Raw genomic sequence first — 7,786 nt, forward strand, 5'->3', positions numbered from 1 at the left:
GAAATAAGCCACGGGGCCTACTTTCGTTTTCAGTTACAATTTCAAAAGATTCACACCTACAGATGTCTCTTTTTCAGATCCAAGTAAAATGTCACGCTACTCCTTTACAAGCGGTTGGCCTTTCACCTTCTGTCCCACTTTGGGTTGATCGACTTTCCCATGATGAAATCTATTTATTGTATGAAAATTCATTTTGTAAGAGTTCTGAGTTCTGGAAAACGGTGGGAGAGCTGTGAAGGAAAACTTCACTGTACAGATTAGACAGGGATTTAGAGAAAAGATAAAGCTTTAAACCCTGAGATTCTTGTTGTGTGATTTTAACATTTGTCTTTTCCTTTGTTTCATATGTAGCTTGGTTATGTTTCCATTTCATTTCATAATCATTTCTAAATGAATACTTTTAAATGAGAAAGGCATAATCTAATTTATTGCTCTGTCTTGGGAAGTGTTCATATTTAATGTTTTCTTTTGTTTGACAATGATTCATCTTCTATGCCCTTGTCAACCTCTCAATAGTTCACCCACTCCACAACGTTTCAAATTTGATGTTAAATCTCTTACCTATCTTGCCTCAGGAGATAATCTGTGTCTTTGATCCTATTTCTCTGTTCAAGATGTTCCTTATCCCATGCAACCCAACAACTTAGTCATTGAATCAAATATATTTCTTTAAAATTCATTTTACTAGCCTAGATCAGTTATCATTTAAGTCATCTCGGACTCTATTGATCATTTTATCGAGATAGACCCGGAGAGAGTCCTCTCTTGTCCTCGTAGGGCTAGCTAGGAGGCTGAGCTTGGTTTGATGTTGCCTTGAACGTTGCCTTCCTTCAGCCTAAGGCAGATTCAAGCTCTAACATAGTGGCGACTCCACTGGGGGCGAAAATGGTTTGCTTGTAAATTTTCCTGCCCCAGTACATATCTCAAGTTTAGATCTGATGGTTGATGGTGAACAACAATCAGACATAAGAACCTAGTTGAAATAATTCACCTGCTGACTGCTTTCACTGAAGAATCCAACAACCGGTGCTTCATGGTGACTCCACTACAGAGAGATCAGTAGCTTTGAGATTTTCAAAATGGAGCGGATTGCAAGAAGATATGCTCCCATGAGCCGAGATCACATCCCAGGTTTTCCAAATAAAATTCCAAAGGTAGATTGGTCAAGGAATCTACCTACATTTAAAGATGATGGTAAGAAGGATGTTGCTTTACGTCTATTTCGATTTCACATGCATATTCGCAAGTTGAAGGTTGATTTTCTTGAAGATTACTTAATGAAGATATTCGTGGCCACTCTAGAAGACGAAGCCTGCTCTTGGTATGAAAGTTTGCCACCTGCTTCTATTTATTGTTTAAAGGATTTTCATGCAGTATTCTTTGAAAGGTGCAAAGAATCATATCCATCCTTGATGTTAGCTCAAAACTGTTGTAGCCATGTCCATAGTTTTATTGAGAACCTTGAAAAATACTATGAGGATGATAATTTTACGGACGAAGAAATCGTGGAAGCATTATATGAAAATCTGTTTCAGCAGTCCACAGAACACTTAGAGGAAACTTTGCAGCATGATCAAAATCAGCAGGTTAAATATTTCCATATGACTGAAAATGATGAAAAAGGAAGTCCTATTTCAGATTTGGTTGAAATAAATAAGGATACGTAGGAAAATGATGTTCCAATCTCTGAAAATGATAATGATAAACCAGATCGAGAGAAGGATTGTGATGAGGAAAAATATGTTGCTCCGGATCTCGTAGAAGAGAATTGCATTGTTGAGGCTGCCTCAAATGAAGAAGATAGAGTTACAAGCCTAATTGACCTCATATCATCAGAACACAACCTTCCTACCAAGGTAATTCAGTCAATTCATGAACAGCAAGAGGATATATTTGTTCAAGTAGGTGAAAAAGTTTCTTTATATGAATTTATGATACATGATAGAGACGTCATGTTTGAGTTTCAAAAATCATCTGAAGATGCTTTTCTTATGATTAATGAATGTAATAAGGAATGTGAAAACCTGGCTATCATATCATATGAAGATAACCTATAGTACATCCACACCACAAAAGATCAAAACATTCAAGATTTCCATTCAGATTCTTCTTCACATGTTTCATGTGTTGAAATGTTTTTCCAAGAAGATATCATCTCATCTACCTGTTCAGAGTTTTTTGAAGCCCATGAGCATACTTTCATTGAAGTGTGTAATGAAAGAAGATCAGAATTTGAAGCAAAGGACACCTTGTTTCTTCAGCCGGAGGAGAGACTTCAGGTTTTCAGGATCCAATGGCAGGTTTGTTGCAGTCAGCTGTGAAATTGTTTATTGTAGTGTTCAGTGATGAAGGAGATCATGGTCAACTATGTTTTTGGATGCCAAGTGATCAGTTTGTATTGTTGAACGGCAGATCTGATAGGAAGAATCAGTCAAGAAGCCATCTTCTTGATTGTTTGCATTGGCATTTTGATACAGTTTGAGGATATATTGTCTTGTAAGAAACACAAGTGGCCATGTACTACCACCAAGTTTTAAGTTTTAAGTCCAAGTATTTGCCATTTTGAGTTAGATAGTTAGAGTCAAGTTTTTTAGCCATTTCAGTTTGCATTGAGTCAGTTTGAGTTTAGTGAATAAATTGATGTCATGTTGGTTTGTCGGAATAATGGACTCCATAGCCCAATGAACGAAGGCACTGTCTAGCTCTCCCAGAGATCTGATGTTCTCGGCACCTCCACGGAGTGGAAGCTGCCATCCCAATTGGAGCCAATGCTAAACTCAGTCTTGTCAGCCTTCTATCATAGTCGAATTCACCAATGTTCATTTCTCGTCATTTGCAGTCATCAAATACCAGTTTGGCCAAAAAGGGTAATTTTAATCCTTGAGCCCAGGGTTTTGTCTACCGAGTCTGCATGAGAGGTTCCAGATCAGTTTCTAGTACAAAATTTCATCATCAAATAATGCTCAAGGGAGATTCTTCTTTTAAACCCTGTTTTGAAGAAGAAATCATCAAATGTGTTTTTGTAGTAAATATGTAATTCGTCAAAATGTTTCGAAGTTCTACAACTCTTCAATGGTAATAGCTATAGCTTCTGCTATCCCTGCAAAAGCACAAACAGAAGAATCATCATTTCAGTTAAAGAATGTAAGAGAAGAAAATGAAAGACTCGAAGGGATTTGTTGTGGCAAATATATTGTTTGAAGGCAAGTCAGAATATTAAGATATGATGGTATTTCAGTCAGTAACATATGGGAAAGTGCTTGTTTTGGATAAGGCGATTTAGTTGACAGAGAAAGATGGATGCGCCTACCATGAGATGATAACTCATCTTCCACTTCATCTCCCAGAAAGGTATTGGTTTTTGGAGGAGTTGATGGGGGAGTTCTTCGAGATATATGTTGACACAGTTCAGTGTAGCAAATTGATATATGTGAAATTTATGAAATTGTTATAAATGTATCCAAAGATTTTTTCCAAAATGTTGTTGTAGGCTATGATGATCCTTGTGTAAGGCTTCATATCGGTGATGGAACTGCATTTTTGAGGGAAGGTCTGGCCAAAATTTATGATGCAATTATCGTAGACTCTACTGATCCAGTAGGTCCTGCAGAGGAATTATTTGGAAAACCATTTTATGAAATAGTGTCCAGAGCATTGAGGCCTGGAGGTGTAGTTATAGGTTAGGCAGAAAGCGTGTGGCTACAGATGCATATTATTCAAGATATTGTCACAATGTGCATGCAGACTTTCAAGGGCTCTGTTCACTATACATGGACATCAGTTCCAACATATCCAAGTGGTGAAATTGGTTTTGTGATTTGCTCAAGTGAAGAACCACCAGTAGATTTCGAAAAATCTTGTTAATCCCACTAAAGAGCAGTGCTATATTAAATCATAGAGAAAATCCATTGTTTTTTACAACCTATCTACATGTCAAACATTCACAAAAATCCCAAGGAGAAAGAGGAATTTGGAGGTTGAAGAGTGAATTCCAATTTTGGAGAGGCCGAAAGTGTGTGGACAGTGCGCGTGGTGCATAGAGCATATGGCGCGACTCACTGGGTGCGTGCAGCACACAGGGGCCTTTTTCGCAGTGCAAAATTGCATGGGTGCTACGCATACAGCCCGCGCAACGCACTGGGTTTGGCGCGTGGCACACACCCACACAGGGCCAAAACCATGCCAAATCACCTCAAACAATTCATGGATTTGTCAGCGAACCTTCCTCTTCTCTGAAAGAAGATAAATTAGAAGAATCTGAAGTCAGTGAAGAATGGGAGGAGGTCGAGACCTATGACATGGTTAGTGTAGCATCAGAATCTATGAAGAGTTTGGATGTTAATGAATCAAGTTTAGGAAATACTAGAGGCAATTTTGAAGCGGGTGGAGCATTTTATTCAAGCTATTGGGTCCTATGAGGATAAAATATTTCAAAAATGGTCTCGCCTACATCAGTGCCAAATGGAAAGAGTCAAGCGCGAGAAGGCTCAAAAAAGGAATGGAGATAATATGGATCCAAAAACCAATTCTAAATTCTTACCTTGATGGCGAAGGAAATGCGTAGAAATACTCTGATAAAAGACTTGGAGTAAATGAAGGAATTACATCCTGATTTATTTAAGTGCAACTCTAAGGAAGAGAAGGAGTATTCGGCTCAGCAGTCTGCTTAGGTGATCAAGGCTTATAATGTGCCTCTCAAGCCTCTGTCCAGAGCACGATATCTGCTATTCAGACAACTCTCTAATCCAGTAGCACACTCATTTCATGGTGCCAAAACAAAAAATAAATAAAAAATAATCTCATGGATTCACTTAATTATTCACTTCACATGGACTTGTATGGTTCTGCGCAGCCCTTGACGGCTCGTTATATGTAGTTGCACCTGCAAGGCATCCATGTTGATGAGGAAGCAATTGTGCCTCATCTAGAATTTCTCATGGAGGTCATGGAGGTTCAAGAATCTGTAGAAGATGCTAACAATATTGATGCTCTCCAAATTCTTCAAAGTAAAACACAAGCGAAAGTTGAAGAATGCCAGACATCTTTCTCAACTGCATGCGAAAGACATGATTTTTCCTCTGCAATATCATCTATCCAGAAGATGTCATATTATGAACGTGTAAATGATCAGTAAGAAGCTTTCATGGAGATGATAATAATAAAAACAGGTAGTCTACATCAGCTGAAATGATTGGTTAGTGGGTGTTGGATTATACTTCCAATGGACAAAGTTTCATATTCCCAAGTAAAAGCCATGGAAATTGGGTAAAAAGCAGTGAGGTGAAGGTCACATAGAATGTAAATCTAGAATCCAGATGGAATGGTAGTGTCGATATAAAATACTTGTTAGTGAATTCATCTTTATAGTATAACATTTATTGTACTAGGTTTTTGTGTCATAAATGGACAACAAGTCACTAATGTCATGATAACCATGAATCAGTAGGTCTAATTTCAAGTGCATAAAGTAGGAAGCTTTGAAGGATGAAGGAAGGCGAAAAGGTCGAAAATCAAGCGGTGAAAAGGCACAGGGCCAACCTAAGGTGGAAAGCCAAAAGCCAAATTAAACAGAAAATGCCTACCACAGTAGAGAAGTAAGCCAGGGGGCCTACTTTCGTTTTCAGTTACAATGTCAAAAGATTCACACCTACAGATGTCTCTTTTTCAAATCCAAGTAAAATGTCACGCTGCTCCTTTACAGGTGGTTGGAATTTCACCTTTTGTCCCACTTTGGGTCGATCGACTTTCCTATGATGAAATCTATTTATTGTATGAAAATTCATTTTGTAAGAGTTCTGAGTTCTCGCAAACAGTGGGAGAGCTGTGAAGGAAAACTTCACTATACAGTTTGGACAGGGATTTAAAGAGAAGATACAGCTCTGACCCCTGAGATTCTTGTGGTGTGAATTTAACATTTTTCTTTTCCCTTGTTCATATGTAGCTTGGTTATGTTTCCATTTCATTTCATAATCATTTCTAAATGAATACTTTTAAATGAGAAAGGTAAAATCCAATTTATTTCTCTGCCTTGGGAGGTGTTCATATTTAATGTTTTCTTTTGTTTGACAAGGATTCATCTTCTATGCCCTTGTCAACCTCTCAACAGTTCACCCACTCCACAACGTTTCAAATTTGATGTTAAATCTCTTGCCTTTCTTGCCTCAGGAGATAATCTGTGTCTTTGATCATATTTCTTTGTTCAAGTTGTTCCTTATCCCATGCAGCCCAGCAACTTAGTCATTAAATCAAATATTTTTCTTTCAAATTCATTTTACTAGTCTAAATCAGTTATCATTTAAGTCATCTCGGACTCTATTGATCATTTTATCGAGATAGACCCGGAGAAAGCCCTCTCTTGTCCTCGTAGGGCTAGCTACGAGGCTGAGCTTGGTTTGATGTTGCCTTGAACCTCACCTTCCTTCAGCCTAAGGTAGATTCAAGCTCTAACAGAACCTAGAACTCCTACTTTCGCTTTCGATGATCGTATGAGCTTCAGCGCCCCGGGACAGGTTTTCATGAATACCCCACCCTCACTGAGATGAGGAATGAAATGAAGTGAGAGGCCGCATTAGGGGGGTAGGAGAAACTGCCTCAATATAATCCACGTGCCTCGACTGACTTGAATCATTCCACATGCGTCGACTGCCTTGATTCATATCTTCAGCGGGGTTTTAAAAAGACTCTAGAAGAAGACTCAATCATAGGCAAGTGAGTTGGTTAGCTAGGAGGTAGACACGTTAGACATGCAAAAGAAACAGAGGTAAAATTGTGGGCCCCATGGTATTTTATGTGTTTGAAATATATTTTTGTATTATACATTTATTTTTGCATGTGTGAAAAGTGTCTATTTAAAATCTCTGTCTTTAACTTGTTTAAAAGTTATGTCTTTACCTTGTTACAATAGAGTTTGTCTTTGATTTTATACGTTATGGGTTCAGAGCAGTGAACTACTACAAATTTTGAAGTCGAGTTCAATTTGACAGCCTTTGCACTTCAATTGGCGATCTGTTGCAAACCCTAGTATTTTGGTATGCGTGATTCTTTCACAATATTCACGTATAAAGAGGAAGGATATTTAATATTTCTAGGAAAGTTGGGAATTGAACAGATCCACTTCTAACTGGTTTATCAACTAAGCATATCCTTTATTTATCATTTAATGGAAATTGAGATCATCATAAACAAAATGAAAACTTTTATACCATTCAACACTTCTACATTTTGTTCGTCTGCATGTTGAGCTATCACATTTTGCAGCACTTGGTTATGCAGGAATAGTTTTTTTGTACTCTCTCATTTAGTTCATTCCTTTATATAAAAATTATCTGGGCAAATAAATCTGCAATCAACCTATAAGGTTCTCAAAACCTTCTCCTCAGAAGAGGTTCTACCTTAAAATTAACTTGTCTAAAGACCTTGAATACAATGGTTAATGAATCCAACGAAGCATTAAGCCAAGGTAGATGCTATTGACTTGCAATTTTTGTTGATGAATTAATCCTGAATATAGGCACCATGAACGATCCTTTTAAGGTTGAAAAATAACCAGAGAGCTACATGGAGATGAAGAGGGATGGATGTAGCCATTTCGGAACAATTCTTCTGATTGTCTTTGTGTTTCTGCATGCTACAATACAGGCATACAGTACAACACCATAAATCATTGCAAGCTTGTTTTGAGGTAGTCTCTAGGGCACCTCAGCCTCAAATACCTCTAGGCTCTAGTAATTCAGCCAATGCTCAAGTCTTCCTCTTGTTCTGGTTACTTTATGGCTGATGTACTAGC

The 7,786-nt window shown here is 37.9% G+C and overlaps 1 pseudogene; it reads left to right on the forward strand.

Annotated features, from left to right (window-relative positions):
* Positions 1-3,157: 3,157 nt before the first annotated feature.
* Positions 3,158-3,988, forward strand: LOC149216224 (spermidine synthase 1 pseudogene; annotated as a pseudogene).
* Positions 3,989-7,786: the final 3,798 nt, after the last annotated feature.

Source organism: Pinus tabuliformis, chromosome 1_1 (assembly GCF_031772625.1).
Source record: "Pinus tabuliformis cultivar Carrire ecotype Pingquan chromosome 1_1, CPIR1, whole genome shotgun sequence".
NCBI lineage: Eukaryota > Viridiplantae > Streptophyta > Pinopsida > Pinales > Pinaceae > Pinus > Pinus tabuliformis.